General features: G+C 37.1%; 1 protein-coding gene across 7 annotated transcripts in view; it reads right to left on the reverse strand.

The window, feature by feature from the left end:
- Window positions 1-27,149, reverse strand: part of LOC135226425 (protein NDRG3-like) — a 392,774-nt gene that overhangs the window by 271,280 nt on the left and 94,345 nt on the right. Inside the window, exon 1 of one of the 7 annotated variants that reach the window (XM_064265974.1) lies at window positions 7,661-7,819. The exons of the other annotated variants lie outside the window; for them this stretch is intronic. The gene's annotated coding sequence lies outside the window, so the exon portion shown is untranslated. Of the gene's footprint in view, window positions 1-7,660; window positions 7,820-27,149 lie in introns of those variants that run through there. 7 annotated transcript variants of the gene reach the window in all.

The following is a 27,149-nucleotide window of genomic DNA, read 5'->3' on the forward strand; positions in this document are numbered from 1 at the left end:
ATATGACTTAATGGGGGCTCCAAAATCCTACAAATGAGGCAATATTTCTCTTTTCTTATGATTGTCCCCATAAGAGGTGTCAATGAAGTTCAATTTCCTATCAGTTAAATCCTTAAGATTACAAAATTTTTACTTTCCTTATATACATCGTGAGTTGCAATACTATCTACCATTGCAGCTTGCAAAGCTTTTTCCTCCAGCCTTGCTCTCCTGCATTCTGGAGACTCTCTTACGTTAGAGGCAGATGATAAGTAAGCTGGACAATTAGGCAATATTGACGGAACAGCATCATAACGTAGTCGAGGTTTCCCAAGTCTTACAGATATGTTTTTGCCAGCCTTTTCATCAAAATGTGAAACCTCCCATAGAATATCTTCGGACGAAAATGCAACTCGCACACCTGCGATCAAATAACCACAATTCAATACACGTTCCCTACGTTACACGTTTATATCTCATTTGAAAACTAAAAAGCTACTTCTTACTAATTCAATTATATATATAGATATATATATAATATATATATATATATATATACACAAATGTATATATACTGTATAGTATATACATACACAGCATATGTATATCTATGCACGTAAACAAATGCTCACTCAGACTTACCCTGCTGTTGTTTGTTGGTGTAAATCCGTCCTCCCTCTTCACCGCTAGTACCCACTTCCTTCTAAGGATTTCGTCCTTAGGAAAGGAAAAAACACAAACTTTATTGTGTTTATTGTAATTACCTCTACAACGAGGCACACAACACTTGTTTGGCATTTTTTCTTATTAATTAATGACGATATGGCCCGATATTAGAGTTCTTTTCAAGGAAAAAATGTTCGCAGTGACCCTACTCGAGGTCAGTGGGAAACTGAGGCTGAGGTGACCGACTGTCACCGACAGTCACCGACTGACCGTGATTGATAGCCCATGCTTGTGACGTAGGTCACCTTTTCTGAGTCATCGAACAGGCCTCCTCTTCTAGGGTGGCCGTGCCGTGATGGATCCGTCGCCTTGCCAAGAAAGACATGGGATCCGATCCTCCTCCTCCTACACTCTAAAGGAAGGGGTAGGAGTCTCTCTCTTCCTCTCCGATCACATTATTCCTTTTTCCCTCTGGCTTTCGCCGATAATAAGTCCAGTTTTCGTGGCGCCTGTCGATAGGCATCCGTCAATCAATCGATCAGTCTTCTGCTATAGTTCTCGAAACACATTTTCAATTCTTTCAACATCCTGATTTCATGAGAGTTCTCTTTGTTGGATTTCATCTTGAGTATTAAGTGGTCTGGTTTTTTGTTACATTTTCTCTCTCTCTCTCTCTCTCTCTCTCAAAAAATTATCATCTATTTATCTACACTATGATTTTTGTTACATCATTCTCTCTCTCTCTCTCTCTAAAAAATTATTATCTAGTCATCTACACTGAGTTTTGTTACATCTCTCTCTCTCTCTAAAATTTTTTTTTATCTAATTATCTTCACTCTCATTTTTGTAACATCACTCTCTCTCTCTCTAAAAAATTATTATCTATTCATCTACACTCTGATTTTTGTTACATCTCTCTCTCTCTCTCTCTTCTCTCTCTCTCTCTCTCTCTAAAAAAAATTATTATCTATTTATCTACACTGATTTTTGTTACATCATTCTCTCTCTCTCTCTAAAAAAAATTATTATCTATTTATCTACACTCAGATTTTTGTTACATCATTCTCTCTCTCTCTCTCTCTCTCTATAAAAAAATGATTATCTATTTATCTACACTATCTTTCTGTTTGCGTATCCTTCTCCCATCCACACCCATGACCGTCCCTCCATTCGTCAGGCAACTTCTGATGGAAGTTGGCAGAGGATCAAGAAAGTCCTACTGGGACATGGAGGGGATGGGGGGTTAAGCCCTCTATTCCCACTTGCCGCCCATCCTAACACGCTCCCATTTCCTTCAAAGCTTCATATACGCACAAGAGAGAGAGAGAGAGAGAGAGAGAGAGAGAGAGGAGAGAGAGAGAGAGAGAGAGATTTTCCTAATGATCATCATCAACTTAGTAAGACTCCTCACGCAGAGAATTAATATCATTAATTCAGACCAATTCATCAAAGAAGTCTTCAATTCACGCTTCAATCGTACGCAATTCGTTATGATATCTCGATTACTCAAGCTACGATAATTCTGAACATTCCAATACTGCTAAACTATTCAACTGTAAAATCTATATGCGTAGTTTTGACCATTATTCATCAAAGAAAAGATCGTAAAATTATGTTTTGCCATTATTCATCAAGAAGATCGTAAAATTTATGATTTTTGACCATTATTCATCAAGAAGTATCTGTAAAATTTATGATTTTTGACCATTATCAAAAGTATCTGTAAATTTTATGAGTTTTGACTATTAGTCATCAAGAAGTATCCGTAACATTTATGTTTTTTTTTTACCATTATTCATCAAGAAATATCTGTAAAATTTATGATTTTGTACCTTTATTCATCAAGAAATATCTGTAAAATTTATGATTTTGTACCTTTATTCATCAAGAAATATCTGTCAAATTTATATGATTTTTTACCATTATTCATCAAGAAGCATCTGTAAAACTTATGATTTTTTATCATTATTCATCAAGAAATATACGTAAATTTTATGTAATTTATCAGGATGTATATCTCACTTCCTAGCAACGACTCTATCGCGAGTTTGAAACGCCTATCGGGGAATTAGTTTGCAATGATGAACTACACAGCCAAAGAATTATACCTAGTTTGACCACTTCAGCAAAGAACTAATCCCAAGTTATACCTGCTCAGCAAGACATCAGTCTAATAGGCCCAAATCTCCGTTCAACAAAGACTTCAACTTCGAGTATAATTAAAGGTTGTGTCTCACCAACTCAATAATCAGTCGATCCCAATTCGCTGTAATCAAACAGTGATCAAATCATCATCAAAGCAGCTGAATCTTCAGCTGAAGTTATTTTCATATCCGACTCCTTCACTTCTACAGAGTTATGTTTCCATGTGACTCCCTCAAAATGGAGTTGCTTTCCTGTTTTACTCCTTCAGCATTTTATCAATTTCTTGTTTGACTCCTTAAACTTGGAGAATCTCGTCTTGAGTCTTGTAGCATAGACTCATTTCAAAGTTTGTTTTATTCTAGATGGACTTGTTTTTTCATGTCTTGCCAAAATTTAGATAAACGTAGTACAAACAAAATGAAAACATTCTGAAGGAGCCAAATATGAAAATAAATCGGTTCTGAAGGAGTCAACTGTAAATATAACTTCTTGGTGAAGAGTCAATTGTGAAAATTAACTCTTGCTGAAGGAGGTCTAAATTGCCTCCTTTATCAAGAAATGATTGCCCACCGGACTCCTTCAGCAAGTCGTTATTTTCACGTAATTACATAGGAAAGTCACAAAAACAAGCAGGACTTATTTACAGTAAATTTAATTTCCAACTTGACCCATTTAGTACGAGTTCAACTATAAGTTTGACGTATAAAAACATCACACTTTTAACCCCAAAGGAAATGGATTAATATTTAATTGAGTCCACTGGGTTCCGAGTTCCTTTCGAGTTTGACAAAGAGTTTACCCTTCGACTTTGAAAAAGAGTATTTTGACAACAAAGAGTTTACCCTTCGACTTTGAAAAATAAAGAGTATATATCTTAAAAACTACCCAGTGAATATTCTAGTAAGTCTGACCCTTTGAGAAAGTAATAAATGAGATTTTTATGCATATACACCAGACCCGAGCCCTGATAACAATGAGGGGTGGGCATTAAAGACTCTGACTCTTAAGAAATAAATATAAACAAAAAGATATAGTGGACAAATGTAACGGACCACATTAGTTTTGGGTACGCAGCAATAAGGCAGGAAAGTCAACAGAGAATATGAGTGATTCTCAAATTTTACATTTTAAATACGATATATATATATATATATCACGTCTGAGTTACAGTCTCAAAGGAATTAGGATCCCCCCCCACCCCAACCCCACCCCGCCAATTTTACCTCTTTCATCAAGTAATGTCCGGTCAAGGGAATAATGATGCGCCGCCCCTCCCCCCAAAATCTTATCTCTTCATCAAGTAATACCTAGAAACTTGAACTGCCTAACCATGTACTATATATACGTCTTTTCTTTATGTCACGAGAGAAGATGAAAAGAATATTGCGAAAATTTTTAAGGGTCACTATACTGTACAAATCGGCTTTTGTGCAATATCTGACGCACGGCCATTGAGCTACACGACCCCCTAAAACGCCGATTCCAAACCACCACTCCACTCCCCGGGAAAATGAAGCGGAAATGACCCGACTTTCGAAGTTTCCGAAGACTGACCTCGGGGCTCACAGCAATCGCCGCTGTCAAATTGACCACTTGCTCATCCCGATGAACCTTTCTTCCCTCTTCACTTATACTGTTACGAGTCCGCCTTCTTTCCACTCCAGCCCAGTCGAAGAGGAGGAGGGGGAGGAGGAGGAGGAGGAGGGGACTTTAGATCTCCCCTCGGCCGTCGTTCTGCTTTCGGCAAAAATAGCATTCATGTTGACTCAGTGCGTCGATCTGTGTGAAGTCCAGCCCATAACATGGCGACTCCCTTCCCCTCACTCACGCCAATTAGGAAACTTACTGCGTGTGGGCGTATCAACCCCACCCTGGCTCCTCCAACGAGGGGTCACCCGACCCTACCCCCCCTACCCCCTCAACCACTCTTTTTTTTTTTTTTTTTTTTTTTTTTTTTTTCTTACTGTTCGCTTGCGTCACTCATCTGACACTTCTCTTACTTCCTTTACGAATGACTGCTTTCAATTTTATTTACACACTAATATATAGTGGGTATATAGATGTGTGTGCACATACACATACATACATACATACACACACACACACACACACACAAACACCACACATATATATATAATATATATATATATAAATATATAAATTTAAACGACATTTCAAGCAAAATGAGAAGCGCATGTACTTTTAAATGCACGCATTTTACACCCGCTATATAACCACTCCTCCTCATAACTTGCGAAATTTGATCAAAACCAATGTCATGGTCGTATATCTCATACATTTTAAATTACCTGCAGATCAGTAGCATTAACCCCGGCCCCCACTTCACTTAATACATACATACATACATGCATACACACACACACACACACACACACACACACAAACAACAATATATTTAAGCGAAGTATCAAGAACAGTAAATGACGCACGTATACTGATGTATAATGATCAATGCATGTATCTCACACCAGCCATATTACCACTCCTCATAAACATGCAAAACTGATAGAAGCCGATCTCACATATCTCATGCATTTTAAATAAAACACAGAGCGGTGACATTAGCCACGTCTGAGAATTATAGAAGGTTATCGGCGTGAAATTCATCCAGAAGGGGAGAGAGGAAACCAACTTCAATAGCGAGCAACTTACTTTAAAGTAAGTGAAATAAGTATGTTTATACAGTGTATAGGTATGGGTATATATATGTATATACATAGTAAATTCAAGAATGTTATATACTTAAAATAAAATAAAAAAGAATCTAAGCTGGCTATGTATTGTTACAAGAAATATGATAATACTCTCATCCGATAAAATTCTGAATGTAATTCTGTTAAAATTGTAAAATAGTGTATATTTTCTAAAATAAAAGACAAAAAAAAAAAAAAAAAATCATCTGACCGCAGTGGCTTAGACTAAGTAAAAAAAAATGTTGCAATTCACAATTTCATTTAGTATTTGTATTTCCTTTCCCGCTTTTATTTACAAATATATAAAGCTGCAAATGCAACTTTGCAAAGAACTCTTTCTACTATTAACTCGACTATTATAAATGCACTTTCAAATTCTTTGCGAGAGAAGGATTTTTCAGCCTTACATATTTCAGATTTCGCAGTTTAAACACCTGAAGGGATTCTTCTCGCTTACTTCCTTCGGATTTCAAGGCTTCAGTCTAAAAAAGGTATCCCAAAATGACTAAGAAATCCAGAAGTTTTAAAAGGATTCACACCCAGCCGCCACGGGATTTTGCAATAATAAGAGAAAAAAAGGACTTTAAAATATCTACTTTGCAACGGTTCCAAAAGAGGATTCCGAGAGAGTAAGAGACGCTACGAGACTATAATCCCATAAGGACTTCAATTAACACTAGATTTATCTTAATGCGATTAGCAGCCTTCGCGAGCTGGTTTTCATCAAGAGGGTCCCTTTAAAGTACTTACTGAACACACACACACATGTATATATATACATATATATTGTGTATGTATAAACATATATGTATATTAGCTTTCACACTTATAAACGGCTCATGGCCTGACATAGTACTAATGAAATTTAGGCAGTCAAGCCAAGAACATCGGTACTTTAGACCAATCTAGTGCTTACGATAGAATGGGAGGTGATCCTTATAATAGAAGATATGAAATACAAGGATCTAAAAGATCGTGCTGAGAGAAAAACCATCAACTATTCTACGAAGTGATAGCTAGAGAGGTTGGACAGCAAGACTGAAGAAAAGAAGCAAGAATGGAGGTAATGTCAATGGCTCAGGAGCAGACGGGACGCTGCAAACACCATTCGGTAATACCTACAGTGCACCACGTGAGGTGCACTGACAGCACTAATCCCCTACGGAGAAAGTACTCGTGGAAAATCTCTTGTAAGACAAAGCAAAACAAAGAACATTCGATATGCAATTCATTACTCAGGTCAACACAGCCGTACACGAATAGAGAGAGAGAGAGAGAGAGAGAGAGAGAGAGAGAGAGAGAGAGAGAGATTCCAGCCTCAGTGACCCTAACTTTCTTTAAGCACATTCTCCATCAGGGCTAATGACGTCAAAGCATCTTGACTATAACAAGTTATATATACGACCAACATACAAATGTACAAATAAGATTTCTTTACACGGTTGTTTAAAATAACATAGAGGAATTCTATGATAAATCTTGAATTCCTTCATGTTTAGCAGAAGCGTGAAAGGTTACTCCATAAAAAATGAAAGATAACTGGACCTAGGCCTATACGAGGCTGTGAAATATATTCGGTAAACCAAACTGAATGATCTGAATACACAATGAAACCATTCTTTCACATCAAGTCTACTTTTTTCTTACTTTTATCGACAAAGCCCTTGACACTAGGTCTAAATACACAACGATTCTTTGTTTTGTCCATGAAGACACTAGAACCAAATTAGGTAGAGGTTTCATAAAGATAGCTCAAACCAAGATCGTGCATCAAAATCAAAACAGTTGTCATATAAAAAAACAAACACTTAAGGACGAAGTTGCCCATTACAACGAAACTTGCACTAGTCATACTATATTGCTTAACCGGCCTTTTAAATACCGAGAAAGTCCAGTGACTCATCAACTCAGTGCTATAAATTATTACTCATTCTTCCCGTCGTACCGTTTCTCGTGACTTCTTACGCTTTGGATGCTTAGCAAGTTTGTGTCTATTGATCATACGTAATATTCTTTCGATAAAATATTGCGGTGAAACGTTTTTAGGGATGAAATCTTTTGCAATCCATAGAATGACCCAGCAAACTCTAGACCTAACGTATTAAGAAAACACTTATAAGCTACTTATAGATACGCTCTTTTCTCGAAGTACTCACCTGTAGTAAACACTCAGACGAAAGGACCAGTAACGAAAACGAAAAACGGCGTATCAGAACAGCCCACAAACGCACACGGAGAGAGAATCCGTCCCTCAATGAATGAGACGCCGGCAATCGTCACCCTTCACTCACTGGAGTCAACAGTGAACTGAGCTATAGGCAACGGAGGAATAACACCGATTCAGCCCAGAGTTACTCCATCTTACCCCCCCACTCCTCTATTCCCCACCACCTCCCCCGGTCCACGACCCATCCCAGACCAATAACAGTAGCCCAACCGAAGGGAGGGAGGGTGGGGGGGACATCCCCACACCCCATGACCATCATTCCGAGAACAACCTCCAACTCGACGCTCCTTATCTGTAGTATCTTTGTTATCAGCGGAAGACTTACTGCTTATTGTTACGCGCTGTTATGCACGTTCTCGCCTTGCGTTTTGTGACGCAGCTTCTACTATGGTCGTCCATTTTATTCATAATAGCATTCTAGATGATCTGCATAAAAGTATACGTATGTATTATTGTCTATTTAAAACGCTAATGTATGCGAGCGGAAGCGGACATCCTAACCGTTAGATTACAAGAATGTAAAGGCGCGAAAAAATGCACACTTGGTATACATACATAGACATACATATTTATGTGTGTATGTATTTATTTATATATATAATTGTAAATTTATTCATATATATATTTACACATTATATAGATACGTAAATACACACGAGATATAAATATCTAAATAAATACAAACAAGATATTCTCAAGTGGAAGAAAACTAATAATGAGCACAGTTTTATTTTACAAATAATTGGGCTTATCTTCAAAAGCCACGGGATATATATATATATATATATATATATATATATATATATATATATATATATATATATATTCTGTGGCTTTTTGAAGATAAGCCCAATTGTTAGTAAAATAAAACTACTCTTCATTAGTTTTTTTTTTTCACTTGATAATATGTTTGTTGCTGCTGGAATGACTTTTGTCTGGCAATATAAAAAGAAAAAGTAATTACGCTAAATGTAAGACCCAGAACTACAATATTTAATCAGATTTCCACGAAAACCAGAAGAATATCCATAATAACTCGAGCAAAGAACTAGTGGTTGTAATCCCCACCACTTGAGAGCCACTGCTTCACTAAACGAAGGGCTTCATAATTGAAACCAAGACTGAAGAAGGCAAAATGGAATCTTAAATTACTATTCCGCACAGAACCTGGTGGTGACCATACACATGCAATACTCACTGCAATTGACAGCTTTTGAGTTCACTCTAGTTAAAACTGTACGGAGAAAAACAAGGTTCGAACACGTATTATATTATTATATATATAATACTAGATATATATAATATAATATATATTAATATATATATCTATATATATTATATATTATATATATATATATATATATATATATATATATTTATAATAATATTTACATATATATATGATTTCTGTTCCTCTTTTGTTATTATTATTTTATATTCAGTTTACTTAAAATCAGTTATACTGCTTCCTTAATTTGTCATTTAGTTCACATTTTCTATATAGCATATAGTTCCTTAACATAGATTAAATTAGTTAATTTACCTCTTACACACACATAGGGAAGAAATTAGGCGTTATTTCCTTACTTTAAGGAAGAAAAAGTGAAGTTTTTCTTTCTTTTTTTTTAAGTCTCCTCTGATGCTTGTGTACTGTATCACATGGGATGGTAAATAGTTTTTATTGGTTTCCTGTAAGAGAAAATGACTGAGATGGCTTTGTCTGTCCACCCGCACTTACTTTCCGTCCGCCCTCAGATCTTAAAAACTGTTGAGGCTAGAGGGCTGCAAATTGGTATGTTGATAATCCACCCCCTATTCATCTAACATACTAAATTGCACCCCTCTAGCCTCAGCAGTTTTTTAAATTTCTTTTTGTCTATTTACGGTTAGCCGTGATCGTACATTTGGCTAAAGGTGCCAGCATCACAGGCCACCACCGGGTGGTGGCTGGAAATCTGACGGACTGAGGCTGAAATATTCATGGGCCGTGGCAGTGTTTCATACAGTATGATGCGCTGTACAGAAAACTCGATTACGCTGAAGGTACTTCGGCGCATTTTTTTTTTTACGCTGTACAGAAAACTCGAATGCGCAGAAGAAACTTTTGAGCAATTTTTAAGTATTTCTTTTCATCGTCAATCATACAAATGATCACGGTTTAGTCTGTCAAAATATCGATAATGCAGGATAAATTCCTTCATAATCTACGTCGAATGGTGCTTTCATTTTCTGTAATAAAATGAAAGCAAAGAAAACGTCGTCTTTCCATCATTTATACCAACAACAAAGGAGCACAGAATCGCCTGTGGAATTTCAAGCGGAATTCTTCCACAAAGTCGCAATTCCACAAAATGGCGGGAAATTCAAAGCCCTCCACAAGCAACGGAACAACATCAATAACGCTCTCCGAAATAAAGCCCTTTCATTCAGCGTCCCACTCCGATATGGCGCCAGATAACTTGCAACCAATCAATCATCCAGCTACGTATTTGGGTACCGTAATAATATTCGGAAGGCCAGTGAAATGGAAAATCTGAGTGTGTAATATATATATATATATATATATATATATATATATATATATATATATAAAGAGAGAGAGGGAGAGAGAGCTCTACTAGATATATATATATATATATATATATATATATATATATATATATATATATGAATACGATCACGAAGTATATACGTGATGTATATATATAGGTGCCACGAAGGAAGAAAATGACGAGTTGGCCGAGACTTTCGGTCCTTCGACGCCTCAGAGAGTCCGAATAGGGACCAGTATCGGCCAACTCGTTTTTTCATTTTTTCCTTCGTGGAGATATATATATATATATATATATATATATATATATATATATATATATGCATGCATGAATGTATGTATAGATGTATAGATAAAATATAAAATAGAAATATAACATATATATATATATATATATATATATATATATAGAAGAGAGAGAGAGAGAGAGAGAGAGAGAGAGAGAGAGAGAGAGAGAGAGAGAGAGATCTACGTTCATATGATGCAGTTTTGTGTCTGAGTCATTGATATTAGGGGTAACATCAACAAGAACATTCAGGGACCGCAAACCTCCACCAAGGCTGAACAGCCAACTTCCCTTTCCCGGTTCCTAATCCATACTGGATATGTTCCATTAGATCTAATCATTTGTTGCCAGTCAAGAAGACCATAATTGATGACATTTTTTGAAAACACCAATTAGCATCGTTTTGAGAAATAGAAACTTGAACTATACTCTTGTTTTTTTTCATCTGTCCATCCGCCTGTGGTGTTTTCACATGGTAACACTGCGTCCCGGGCTTTAGTTACGCTGTGTAAGTTTTAGGTAAATAAAAGGATATCTGGGTGTACATTTGCAACTGAAAAGTGTTTTAATAATTTACTGTATGCGAATTACACCGTTAATATTCGAAATTGGCTATTATTATAATCGTTGCATGTAAGCTGAATGTAACTATCTAAAGGCCGGGACGCAGTGTTAACATACAAAAACACCACAGGCGGATGGACAGATGAAAAAAAACAGAGTATAGTGACACAATTAAAACCGACACCGAAGTCCTGACAATTTTGACTCAGACGGTGAGAAGAAGAAGAAGAAGAAGAAGAAGAAGAAGAAGAAGAAGAAGAAAGAAAAAAACCTAAGGAAAACACGAACCAAGTTCCAGCCGCTCTCCTAAAGGGATGTTATTTCTATCGTTAAAATGTATAAGATTAAACAACTGGATAGATGGAAATCTTCAGGACTGTGTTTTGCAGAAAGCACCTCGAGGCACAATGGGAAACACTGATGATCCATTGTGTTTTTTTGTTGGCCAGAGCAGCAAAAATTCGTGATGTCTTTTTTTTGTTGGGTGTTGAGGAGAGTTGAAAGACCTGCAGTTTCACAGAAGGGTCTGGAAGGTTTTTGTTGCACGATTAATTTTCTATTGTACTGCCAAGGTCGATTATCTACCTAGAAAACTCTTGAAGCTACTGGAGGCCAAAGTTGGGAAGATAAGCTTGAGAATAATAATATGAGAAACACTAAACAGCCAGGGTATCATTGTATTGGTGAAGTCCAAATTCTACCTTCAAACCTGTAGCTTCTGAAGGGCAACGTTACTAGATAAGCTGAAGAATAATATGAGAAACAATATTAAAGAGCCACAGCCCCATTGTATTGCTAAATTCGAAATCCTACATTGAAAACTGTTAGAGCTACTGAAGGTCAAAGTTAGCTAGATAAGCTTAAGAATAATATGAGAAACACCACTAAAGCAACCAAAAAAACAACAAACCAGCACCAGAACTAAAATCACACCAAAACAAAGTCGAGGAAGAAGAAGAAGAAGAAGAAGAAGAAGAAGAAGAAGAAGAAGAAGAGGGATTACGTGAACACCATCTGCTGCTGCTACGTATGACACCCCACACAAGGAAGAAACAGGGACTGCTATCAAGACCGGAGTCCAAGGTGTGTGAATCATGAAAATCATTACAGTTCGTGGTTATTGCTATGGACCCACACGTTCCTTCCTCCTTCCTCACTCACACACACACACACACACGGCTGTCACCTTGAATTTGCGACGGCGCATCAGAAACGTGATCGGTTATTTAGACCTGAGAATTCTCGTCCGTGATCCTTTACAAAATAGCCCCTTGTTCAAGGGTAAGAAACGCCTTTGCATCAGTGGACCCTCCTGATGAGGGTGGGTGGGAAATACATTAAATTTGTTCAGCTACTGGCTCTTAATATTATCGTCATTAAAAAGAAATCCTCATAGTAGCACGAGTCTTCAAATGGAGAAACAAATCCACAGTTATGCAAATGTACATATATTTAAATTTAAAACTTTAATGATAGCTTTCGGGAATCTGTTCGGTTCCCCTTATCAATCTCCTTATATGTACATTTACATAACGGTGGATTTGTTTCTCCATTATCGTCATTCGTGTTAATAAGGTTAATGGTCTATTTTGATTGGGGGACGTGGTGTTGTTGAAAAAAAAAAAAATAATAAATAAATAAATAAGTTAGACGTTGACGTCAGAACTTGCGCGCAGACCATAATCAGTCACTCTGGAAGGAGCCATAACAGGGGCATTTTACTCTAGTATGGATATTGTTCTTCATTCCCAGGTGTCAACTAGGGAAAGTAACGCCAAAGAAGCTGGACAGCAAAGTAGGAAGTAAATAAAAGGAGCAAGCGAAACTAACTATCAAATAGTATTTACAGTTCCTCGCAAGAGGCACACCGTAAGCAGCAGCACCCACGCACTTATTGATTATATATACATATATATAATATATAGATATATATATCTATATATATATATATATAGTTATATATATATATAAAAAAATATGTATGTATATATTAATATACACACACACACACACACACACATATAGATTATATATATATATATATATATACCATACAATCACACACACACTCACACACACACACACACACACACACACTATATATATATATATATGCATTGAATAGCCACAGTGCCCTCCTAACTTCTTGAATTCTTTGCTCTTTTTTGGATACGCTTGTCACTACAAAGCCTGAAGATCCAAGTTCAAAGAATTGTGAAGAAATTGTGATGTCTGATATATATATATATATATATATATATATATATATATATATATATATCACTTTCGTTGCAGACTTGCAATAGGACAGCTGTGTACTCTGGATTCTCACCTTCATTGCTCCGGAACTTCCGGTCACTGTTCATCCACTTCAAGATCTAACTGTATTTACGGAGTCCTTAAACATCCCACTGATCTCATATGCCGTAATCCTTTCATTTCTGATATGATTAAGTGCAATATATTAAGTTAAACCTTTTGTGTTTACCTAACTATTGCCAAATCTGGAGTACGTCCTCAGCCGTAATTTTGTATAACGATTGCCCCTCATTGTCAGCTCAACCCTACTTTATCCTCTACAGTTGTGCACTCCCAGGTACAGTAATTATAATATATATATATATATAAATACACCCACATATATATATATACATATATAAATAATATACACACCACGCATTGTAAGTACATACATATATTCATATATAAAATATATCGAATAATAAATATATATATACATATATTTATATATAATATATACATATATATATCTCTATAATAAATAGGTATAGTGTATATATATAATACATCACACACACACACACACACCACACACACACACACACACACACACATATATATATATAAATATATATATATATATATACATATATATATATATAAATTATAGTACCGGGAGTGCACAAACTGTGGAGTTGATCTGACAATGACCTTGACTGATGGGCAATCATATACAATATATATATATATATATATATATATATATATATACGGAATATATATGTATACTTGTATATGTATTATTTATATATAATATATATATATGATATATACGTATATATATGTATAAGTATATTATATATATATATATATATATATATATATATATATAATATATATATATATATATATATATAAAACGAAAAGGCGATTGCAAGAAGATGACTAAAGAGGAGGTTAGGTCATAGGTCATGGGGCCTTTTCATGATTTCTGTCCGATCAGGAAAATAAAAAGTACCCAATGATATGATGATGTTCCTGAGAAGAAATAAAAAACTAAGAAACTCTTTGAAAGAAAGCAACGTCATGGCACTAATATCCAAATATCCAGTTGTCATTCTTCTTGAGCAAAAATACAAGTGTGGCCTTCAAAGTATTTTTTTTATTTTTACACTTGTTTGGGTGAAAGATCATAGACATGGATTGTTTTTCTTTTTTTTTTTTTTTTTACTTTTTTTTGTCAAGGCCGTGTGGGCAAACAACATGAATGGAACATATATATATAAATCTTCTTTTCAAGCATATTACGTTGGATTTACAATGGTGTACATGTTCATTCGTAAATGATTCTGTTTTGTATTTAGTATTGCGTAAAGACAATATTTATATAATATTGTATATATACTATATATATATATATATATATATAGATATATATATATATATATAATGTGTTTGTATGTATATAATATCACCAATTCAATTAATGCATTTACGTAGATGTACCAAAAGGAAAAAAAAAAAAGAAACATTGTATCAGTCCCGAAGAATTTCGTCTGTGGCTTTTCCTACGACACCTTCAAGAAAACTGATACATATGACACAAACTCACAATATATATATACACACTAGGGTGACAGCACAAACGAACAAACAGACAGACGGCTGGAATGAAAGAGATTCACACCTGGCAAATGAGACAAGGGAGGAGCGGTAAAGTCATTAGCGTCTGAGGTCAGTGTTCCATTTACTCATCTTGTTTTTCGAGCCAGGTGCGGCCACACCTTGACTGGTAGGCCCAGATAAACCGCCTTCCTTAAAATCCATACATTTTACTCACTGCTCCCTTATGACCCATACATTTTACTCACTGCTTCCCTTAAGCTCCATACATTTTACTCACTGCTCCCTTATGACCCATACATTTTACTCACTGCTTCCCTTAAGCTCCATACATTTTACTCACTGCTTCCCTTAAGCTCCATACATTTTACTCACTGCTCCCTTATGACCCATACATTTTACTCACTGCTTCCCTCAAGATCAATACATTTTACTCACTGCTCCCTTATGACCCATACATTTTACTCACTGCTTCCCTCAAGATCAATACATTTTACTCACTGACTCCCTTAAGATCCATACATTTTGCTCACTGACTCGATATAATGCTGTATGAGCGCGGCCCATGATACTAACCACCGCCCAGTGGTGGCCTGCCCTATATCGTTGCCAGACGAACGATGATGGCTAACTTTAACCTTAAATTAAATAAAAACTACTGAGGCTAGATGGCTGCAATTTGGTATGTATGATGATTGGAGGGTGGATGATCAACATACCAATTTGCAGCCCTCTAGCCTCAATAGTTTTTAAGATCTGAGGACAGACAGGAAAAGTGTGGACAGAAAAAAGTGCGGACGGACAAACAAAGCCAGAACAACAGTTTTCTTTACAAACCACTTTTCAATTTAAACATTAACCAGACAAAGGGCTTTCAAGGGTCGTTGAACGAAGTGTCCAACTCATTTGTTAATAAAGCGTAAAAGAACACTTAACATTAGGGTTATATCAGAAGAGAGAGAGAGAGAGAGAGAGAGAGAGAGAGAGAGAGAGAATCCGATATCCATTACCGGGCTTTAAGAGCCCTTCATTAAAAGAGAACATCCTTCAAGGTTTTACCTCTTTTTATCAACTCATTTTATGACCAGTTTGGGAGACGCATGCATAAGAGAGAGAGAGAGAGAGAGAGAGAGAGAGAGAGAGAGAGAGAGAGAGAGAGAGAGAGAGAGAGAGAGTTCAATTTTTTCCTCTATTAATTCCATTTTCCGAATGGTTCATATTACTAACTGGTTTACCCGGCCATGGGAGAAAAAGGCGTGTATATGTGTGCATAACGCGCACGCGCGTGCATCCCAGAGAGAGAGGAGAGCGAGAGAGGAGAGAGTACGAGAAGGAAGAGAGAAAGGGATGAGAGAGACATAAAATGGGAAAATATCATCGAAGAACATAACCAAGAAACTTAGAATCTGATGTCCTTGATCAAGACTATTCATGATTATAGGATTAAGGAAAATGGTGTCCTGGGTATTTGTCAAAATCGACCTGTCACTGAAGAGGATAGGAGGACCCTCCCTACAAACACCTGTCAGCTGCGGACGCTTGTTTTCCAACTGTTTGCATGTTCGTATATTCGTAATATCTATATATGATGACTTTGTACCATTTTGTACCAGTCCCCTGAAGATGGCTTAGTTAGCAAAAAAACAGAAACCGGTCAGGATCTGCGACCATGTTTCATCTCTTCCCTGTCGTTTCATATATAATATCCCGTGGAAGAGTGATTATAAGTATACACATACATACATACAATATACATATATACACACATTATAATTATATATATATACACAAATATGTGTAATGTATAAATATATCTAAAATATATGTGTGTAATGTGTGTGTGTATATATATGTATATTTATAGATACTAGATATCTATCTATATCATATATGTATATGTATGTATATATATACACAATACATACATACAAATATATTATATGCAATGTATAAATAATTTATGAAACATATTTATAATATATATATATATATATATATATATATATATATATGTGTTTGTGTGTGTATATAGTGTATGTGTGTTTTTTTTAGACGGAAGCAGAGAGAGAGAGAGAGAGAGAGAGAGAGAGAGAGAGAGAGAGAGAGAGAAATTGTATCAAATAAACGTGCGCGTGCCTGACATCCCTATCTTACAGAAGGGGGGAGAAAACGTTCCACATTATCCTTTCTTTGTCTTTATATAGGTCAGATGATCAATACCCTCATCACGACAGTACCCAAAGCCGAAAGGGGGAGAGAGAGGGCGCCGTCCATCTTTCTTTCTGCACGCTTCAGAAGGTCGATGTGAAAAGGGCCTTTGGCAAGTATAGGAAAAGAGTTGGTGGTCTCACTCTACTCATTATTCTTCACTCTACCTTTTACTGTTGGACAAACAATGTTTCCTGTCCAGACCTCAGCTGTCGTCAGGATGGTTGTCGGTGCAGTAGCCTCAGTATTCTACTTGGCTATTTTAATGTACTCGATGAAGGAGGAATTAGAGAAAGAAAAAGAAATGGGTAAGGAAGTCTTCAGAAAATACAGCTTGTCACGCTGACTTGCTTCTGGCGGAATTGAAAAAAAGATACATATATACATGTATACATACATATATATATATATATATACTGTACATGTGTGTACATACATATATGCATGTATACATATACACACAGAAACACTAAATGTTTTCCATTCTGGATGGGAAGCAAATATGAGGTAAAAAGTGTGGTTGCAAACAATGTTACCTAGTGTGGACGTCCAGGCCTTTAAGTTCTGGATTGGAATATGGACGCTGAGGCCAAAGGCCAAGCGCTGGGACTTATGAGGTCGTCCAGCGCTGAAAAGGGGAATCGAGAGAAAATGGTTTGGTCTGAAAGGTGGTAACAGGGGTAGAAACTCGCGGTTTCACCATGAAACCATAATTAGGAGAAGGTGGAAAGCGAGATGGCAGAAACGAATGAAACGGGTTGCAATTATAGGGGCCGAAGGAACGCTGCAAAACGCTTTTCAAGTAATGCCTACAGTGCACCGTGAGAGGGGCACTGCGGGGAATCGTTAGAGTATTGAACCGTGTAGGTTATGCGCTGCTTTCAAGTTAAGTATATCTTAGGTTAACCAGACCACTGAGCTGATTACCTGCTCCCCTAAGGCTGGCCCGAAGGACTATAGATATTTTGTACGTGGCTAGGAACCAATTGGTTACCTAGCAACAGGGACCTGCAGCTTATTGTGGGATCCGAACCACATTATATCGAGAAATGAATTTCTAATCATCAGAAATAAACTCCTCTGATTCCATGTTCGCAGAGTGGGGAATCGAACTCCGGACCACCGAATAGGTAGGCGGGCACGTTAACCACTCGTCCAACGAAGAACTACCTACAGAGTGCCTTGTATGGCCCACTGTAGACGGTAATGTTCTTTGCAGTAAATCACGGATCCACAGCTGCACTGCTGATTGCCTTTAACTCATCAGCTGTTCAACTTCTTTGCCTTAAACCGTGATCCACCATTGACCACTCTTTCAAAGAACAAGTAATTTTGAGAGAGCCTTCTAAGATTCCAAAAAAAAAAAAGTGTCTCGTCAAACCAATTTATAATTATATTTTAACTTACGTAGTGAAGATTTTAGGGCCATAGATAACCAATGTTTTGCGACCTGGTCACTGGTTCTATTCTGCCATACTTCAAGTAGATGTGAAATTACTTGTAGCAGAAATTGACTTACGTTACAATTTTTCCAGTTTTTTAAACGAGGTCATAAATTGATGATTAACGAAAGTGTGCAACCGAGTATCAAGAAATACATAATTATCGATGAATGGGTAAAAATAAATAAAAACCGGAATTCTTAATATGAGCAATTCTGCTTCAGTCTTTGGGTTCTACCAATTTCATCTTTCTAAATGAGACATCAATTTTCAGCCTCCATCAATTTAACCAATAAAAATGAAAAATGAAGACATAAGAAGCAAAGGTATATATAAATAAATTATATATATATATATATATATATATATCATATTATTATACTCTATATATGTGTGTGTGTGTGTATGTGTATGTGTAATTGTAATAGCCATAATGCCCTCTTCAATTTTTTTTGGATACGCTTGTCAAAAAAAGCTCGAAGAACTCGAGAAGTTAAGAGGGCAATATATATATATATATATATATATATATATATAATATATATATATATATATATATATATATATATACAAAACTGAGTTCACTTTTTCACAACCAAGCGATAATGACGACCACAAACCTCGACAAGAGAACCTCGTGGAATTCAATACCCGAATTCACCTTTCGAGTCAATCTCCAGATTCCACCTGGGCCCTCCACGGGAAATGCAGGTGAATGAAACAGAATTAACCTTGGGCGCCCACTCGAAATGCAACGCCAGGATTGCGTATAACCCAACCTAACCCCTCCCACCGCACCACACCCCCACCCTCCCACAAAAGAGCCCTACTCGAAACCCGGCGGGGAAATCTTGAAGCATTCGGCTAGGAAATAACCGAATAACCCAATGGAGAGGAAAATGACCCTAAGGTACGAGAGCCTTTGGGGATGTTTTCCCCTACCCTGGGCGAGGAGGACGTCGGAGACTGCCACTGCAGCCCGAGAGAGTCTATTAATGACGATGTAATAGATGAGGTCACGATGGCATTTCAATACGGGAGAGGATATGTTGGCCCGAACCCCCCTTTTGCCTTGAAAGGAACTTCTCCTCCTCAGACGGGGAGGATATGAGAGAGAGAGAGAGAGAGAATGTCTGATGAATGCCTTGGATGGATGAGGGTTTATTTACTTCGTCGAGGTCCTCATATTCAATTATGATGGGAGGGAATTTTGATCGAGCGCTGATCACTCACGTCCGTCATTATTTGGTCTCTCTCTCTCTCTCTCTCTCTCTCTCTCTCTCTCTCTCTCTCTCTCTCTCTCTCTTTCGGTGTAGACCTACAACGGTCCTTTATCGACCACGAAGTAGAAGAAAATCTATATTACTCAAGATACTTCTTCTGGCGACTTAGTAAACGTAATATAAACATGAACGTATAACTGAGTCCCTCTTTGTCAACCGGTGTAGGAGCCAATGATGATAATGGTGTGGCGATGCATGTATAAATATATGGTTTAGGGCAAATCAGTATAACATAAGATAAATCTCTACATTAAATGGATTAGAAAGCATTTAGATAATCGGCTGATAGAAAAGACGCAATGACTAAGTATGCAAAAAACATTATATATGGATAAACTCTACATGCAAAGATTAGGAAACTTCTCGTGAATCTGCGGATAAAAATAAACAAGTAAAAACCGCGCAGACATTAATTTTAGGATAGGATATTTATGATTGATTTATTACAAAGAAAATGTAAAAAATAACAGTGCACAACAATTATTTCTAATAATATATAGCATACTTATCTTAATTTTGCATGTTTTAATTTATGTTAAGTTCGGAATATAACGTTTACAACTTACGCGTGAGGGGAAAATCTTGCATGAGTGAGCTGGAGGTCGGATCACGCCTTGTTAACATAATACAACCAATTTTAAATTGTAAGATTAATCCATTATCATCATTTATATTCCAAGGTTAGCATTTAGCTTTCATTCTATTTAAAGACAGGGTTCAAGGTGTTCATGTTATTTTAGTAAATCTTTACATCAACAATAACCAATAACCTAAAAATCAATATCTGTTTGGCATTTCAGGAAGCGTACAAAACAATACCTGTTATTTTCCAAATGGGCACAAATTTCAAGGACAAAATTTTGCTCTCTTACTATTTTGGTTCTGTATTCTCAAGGAAACTCCGGCTCTCACATCACAGAGGAAGACTTGACTGAATTCAATGTCTGCGTTATTGTGTCGCTTTCTGGTGACATATGTCAATGCCACCTTGCTGCTCCTCGTCGGTAGCACTGAGACTTCAAGGCCAATTCGCCATACCAGGTGTTGGGTGAGGTTTTACTCGGGAAGCATATTATTCCAGAACTGTAACCCGGCACCGGACCCTCCCAGAAAAAGCGGGACGCCAATCTTAAAAACTAACAATAGAACCTTCTTGAAAGTAAACTTATTACGTTTCCCACATCCAAATTTACATTGGGTGACTTCTTACAACTAACCAAACATAAACCAACCTAACCTAATCTGGTGCAATACTATAGTAGATTCACATCAACCGCGCATTTGATGTCTAGGCCAGTCCCTTACGACGCTCCTGATTGGCTGTTGATAGGCCAATCACAGGGCTGGAAACTCAGTCTCTCTCGAGAGTTCACATAGACAGGATGTATGTTCCACCTCTCTTGAAAAGCCAATCAGGAGCGTCGTGAGGGACTGGCCTAGACATCAAATGCACGGTCGGTTGATGTGAATCTACTATAGTATACGTTCAGGACGGCGTCAGACTCATGTTATCTTTGACGACCCAAGACTCACTTGACTTAAATCCTGGGCATTACAAAGATTGTCCACGAGACATTTCAAATGAGTTGAACTGAATATAGAACTTAGGCCAAAGGCCAAGCACTGGGGCCTATGAGGTCATTCACCGATCAAACATAAATTGACAGTAAAAGGTTTGAAAGGTGTAACAGGAAAACCTCAAAGCAGTTGCACTATGAACCAACTGTTAGGAGAGGGTGGAAAGTAAGATGGAAGAAAGATAAAAATGAACGGAGGTACAGCAAGAGGAATGAAAGGGGTTGCAGCTAGGGGCCGAAGGTGACGCTGCAGAGAACCTCAAGTAATGCTTACAGTGCACCGCGTGAGGTGCTTCTTGTCTTAGTTTTTCCACACCTAAAATATGTCTCCTTTTTTCTTGCTTTATTCGGGTATGGTTGGCTGGCTTTGTATTAGACAGGCCATATGCCAGCACGGGTTTTTACCCAATAGTGTGGTCTGTAAGTGATGTTCAAGGTTATGAGAAGTCTGATGTGGTCTTTTGAACTGAACCAACCAACTGAGTTCCTGGCATTTGAGGTATAATAATAATAATAAGAAGAAGAACACTAGGCACGATCCCAAGATCCCTGAAAAGGAACCTGGAAAACCTAGATGCTGAAGTAGTTCCAGGACTCATGCAGAAGAGTGTACTGGAAACAGCGGGCATAGTAAGGAAAGTGATGGACTACTAAGGAGGCAGGATGCAACCTGGAACCCCACACCATAAATACCACCCAGTCGAATTGGAAGACTGTGATAAACAAAAAGAAAAATAACGATAATAATAAAGCAAAACCCAAGAAGATAGATGTCTACATTCTGCCTGATATGAAGGTCAAACTTTCCCCTCGGTATAAGAGAAAACCAGGAGTCTGGAAAGGGGAAATTTACATACCTTCCCCTCTCTCGTCCATACGCACGAACGCGCGCACATGCAACGGACTAATAACACGCGTCACTAGAATAAAGGCCTCTTTCATAATCTACGGGGGAGACACGCCCACACGAAATAGGAAGCGCATAAAATCCTTAAAATCAGAAATTGGCAGCCCAACGGAGAGCGAGTGATGGCGGGCGGGGGTGGTGGGGGGTGAGGGGTATGGGGGGGGGGGCATTATCTTTAAGAAAATATATCTACGGGGGGAAGACAATGTTAAGATGCCGTTCAGAAGACTGGGGCAACAGAGACGAAAATCCCTAACGAGAGACTCGCTTTCGACGTCCTCAAGGTTCAATTCCCGAAAACCGCCGGGCATAGATCTGGAATTCCTCTGGAATTTCTCTCCGCTTTTGTAACCTCAAGATGGGGGGAATCGGATTCATTCCCAAAAATGTATAATTTAATTGTAGCCTCGGGGGGGCGTGACAAGACAGACAGACAGACAGACAGACAGACAAACAGACAGGATAGTCACTGTAGTCCTTCCTTCGGTCAAAATCACTTGTTCGGCTTCTCCTTAAAAGATCCTCCCGTGATTGAGGATTATTCTTAACGCCAGGGGTACAACGCCATCAATATTGGTCTAATTAAGGTAAATTCGTCTAATTATGTCGTCCTACTTTCGTTGGGGGGAGGGGGGGAACCAAGACGAGGAATTAGCGAGTAGATGACGTTAGAGATGATAGAGAGAAGGGGCAGGATAAGGTGGAGGGTGGGGGTAGTAAGACAAGGAGGGGGTGGTGGTAGGGGTAGGGAATACCTAGCCCCTACCCGAACTGGATCCTGGAATGAGCCGGATATAATTATTCGATATTTTAATTATTAAACGTTCCGCCTAAAATACCCAGAATGCATTTCTACTCCTTCTCCTCCTTCCCAACCCCCACACGCTCTCTCTCTCTCTCTCTCTCTCTCGTCTTCTCTCCTACTCTCTCTCTCTCTCTAATAAGAGACAAATAATTTACGGTGCTGGAAATATTAATATCAATCGTTGACTAAGACGAAAATTGTTTCCATATATCCTAAAAAATTCAAGAGAAAATCTTAAAAATTTTGGGTAATAATAATAATAATAATAATAATAATAATAATAATAATAATAATAATAATAATCTGTTAAAGAGAATGGATGATTTACAGTTATTAGTTATTAGCAAATATCAGCCCTTAGGAAAAGAGGATAGGAAAAAGAATTGAAAAGATCTTATAGGAAATCAATTCCACTGATGCTGCCATTCTTTTTAACAAGATACGCTTGAAAGAGGGTATCCTTCCTTCAAATGATAATGAATAATAATAATATAATATAATAATAAAATAATAATAATAATAATATAATAATAATAATAATAATAATAATAATAATAATATCAATAATAAGCAGAAAACCCACATTTAAAAAATGTCAGATTCAGCCACCATAACTTCTCAAATATAAGTTTAATTTATTTACTCAAATGTTTCATTTCATAAGATGAATTTGAGAACAAATAACCTGATTAAACGATGAAACAAATGATTTATTTAAGAAGACTAATCTATGAAGTCATAAAAAAACAAAAACACCGTCACACTTCTTAAAGAAAAATTCTATTGAGATGAAACTCCAAAATGGAAAATCTAAACCCAAAGAACACAAAAAATCAGTCACTTTTTTAAGGCAAATTTCTTCCAGAGGAAAGGCCAAATTGGAAATTCTAAAGTCCAGAGAACACCAACAAATGATTTATTACCGTCATCAATCAGCCATACATTCAACCGATGACTGATACAATCTGCACCCTTGCATAGATTATTGATTTACTGGAAGAATGAACTGCCGTTACATTGTTAAAGATTGAGTGATGACAAAGTGATATTTAGCTGATTAAACCTTGTCAAACATAAGATAAAAAGAAAAAAAAAGCGTGATCCGATCTCTAGCTTACTCGGGGTGCGTGCTAAAATCTAGTCAAATATAGCGTTGTTTCACCATCGAAAATTAAAATAGATACGCTGTATTTCATTAGAAATAATTGTTCTGTATTGTCGAACATCACAGTATTTATATCATACATTTTCATTCTAATAAATAAATCATAAATGTCCTATCCTAAAATTCCTGCATCTTCAACTCAACGCGAAACACCTTTTTCAGACCTTTTTCGGCTTTTCCATAGACCTTTCCTACCCCTAACACCTTTTTCAGACCTTTTTCGGCTTTTCCATAGACCTTTCCTACCCCTAACACCTTTTTCAGACCTTTTTAGGCTGTTCCATAGACCTTTCCTACCTCCCAACAAGAGCAACAACAAATTAGTTTGTAGGCTTACTCACCGAGTAAGCGAAAATTCCATTCAATTTTAAGGCAAAAGGAAAGAGGTCACAGCTGTCCTGTAATTTCCACTAACAGGTTAAACCAAAACTAAAAAATAAATAAATAAATAAATAGTTTTTCGAACAGTGTAACCAGACATCACCTTAATGCAAAGACAAATTTACGACACAAAAATTAATTGATAAATTAATAAATCCAACTGATAATCATAAGGCAAAGGAATAAAATAATTGAGTTAGCTTCAACCTAAAAACTAATTGGATTATAAAATTCAGGCCACAAGCCAAGCGCTGGGACCTGCGAGGTCATTCTGCGTTGAAATGGAAATCGACAGTAAAAAGGTATGAATTTTGCAACAGAGGGAAAACCTCGAAGCAGTTGCGTTATGAAATAACATTTAGGAGGAGATGGAGGAGAGTGAGATGGAAGACAGAGAATATGAACGCAGGTACAGTAAAAGGACTGAAAGGGGTTGCAGCTAGGGATGGCCCTACTCCCCCTACGGTGCTAGAAACTAATTAAAGCCCCGTTCGAAGGCTCATCAGGTATGGAGGCCATTCTGGAGCGATATTGCATAACAGAAAACGTTGACTGCATGGACAGCACGGCCTGCATTTCATCACAGCCTCGCCCCCTTGCATGCCGATTCAGAATTTGAACGGTATGATAAGTCCCGGAGACTGGATTTGCATCCAGGGATGGAGGATGCTCAATCTGGAATTCCGAAGCAAGAAGCAGACACAATTAAGAAATTCACAAGCCCAAAATAAACTCTAAGAAATGGGACTTTCTATCGCAAAATTAGTAATTAGTAAAAGTGGTTTTTAGACTTTCATTTTAATTAGTGTAAGTGGTTTTTAGACAACTTGCAAATTCATGTTAATTTATATAGATCATTAATTATTGTATACAGAACCCTGAGGATGAATTTAGCTGAATGCGAAACACGTCGGAATAAATTGTAATACTACGCTATGTTTGTTCCTCCTTCCTGTGAATTTTATCCACTATGGCTGACTCGCCTGCCTTCTCCGTTCACACACACCACACACACCACACACACCCCACACACACACACACACACACACACACACATATATATATATATATATATATATATATATATATATATATTATATTTCTACCTCACATCGAGATCGAACCCTAGCTTCCCAAATGAAAGTCCAGGTAAGTTGGTAGTGCCTTGGCCCTCCATTTGGGAGCCCCGGGGTTCGATCCGTCAGATATCTACTTCAGTGAAAATTATGCTCATGTCTTCATAAGCTCCAACATATATATATATGTATATATATATATATATATATATATATATATATACATATATATATTTATATATATATATGACTTCAGGAGGGTCCATGATACACATGTGTTAAAAGGCCAAGTTTATTAACCAGAAAACGTTTTGCACTACTCAGTGCATCATCAGTCTGTGAAAAGTAAAAGACACAATAAAATACATTATTAACATAAAAGGAATTCACAAAGTAATTAAAATTTACAAGTTAAAACAATTAAAAGTAAAGAGCATAAAAGTACATAAAACAGAAAAACAAAAAAAAAAAGAGACTCCAAACACCAACCGTCCATAAGCAGGAGAGAAGAGGGAATGAAATAGAATGGCGTCCAAGGCCAGACGACAACTATGCCAGATACAAAGTTGCTGAGGAAGTATTACTATTGAGAGAGGGAACCAGTCCTTTTAATATATAATGTTTCTAAAGTTGTTAAGTGGTCTGGGTCCCTTACATAACCAATTATTGAGAAGTGTTGTTTCAGGACTTCGGTTTAACATAAGGCGGCATGATTTCTAATATTAGAAAATTCTGGCTGCTTGATTCTTTGGCCAGTGCGAAAGCTAAAACCCAAATGGCTGCAACATCTGACCTGCAGTTATGTTAATAATGTATTTTATTGTGTCTTTTACTTTTCACAGACTGATGATGCACTGAGTCTTTAGTGCGAAACGTTTTTTTGGTGAATAAACTGGCCTTTTTAAACAACATGTGTATCATGGACCCTCCTGAAGTCTATATATCTTGCTGACTGCAATATTATATATATATATATATATATATATATCATATATATATATATATATATATATATGTGTGTGTGTGTGTGTGTGTGTGTGTGTGTGTGTGGTGGTGTGTGTGTGTGTGTGGACCTTAAACGTTACTTTGATAAGTGATATTTTTTACGGTTTTCCTGTAGAGTTGTCTGTAAAACTCCCTATAGCCCAGGGGTTCTTAACAATGGGTATCCATACCCCTTGAGAGTATGACAACCACCTTTGTTGGGGGGGGGGGGGGCGGGGGGGGGGGGGGGGAGGTACTACCAACGAGTGTTTGATGCATTATTAGCTTTATTGATTTTAGAGAAAAGAAAACATTAAACATAAAA

This window comes from Macrobrachium nipponense, chromosome 14, assembly GCF_015104395.2.
Source record: "Macrobrachium nipponense isolate FS-2020 chromosome 14, ASM1510439v2, whole genome shotgun sequence".
Taxonomy (NCBI): Eukaryota; Metazoa; Arthropoda; class Malacostraca; order Decapoda; family Palaemonidae; genus Macrobrachium; species Macrobrachium nipponense.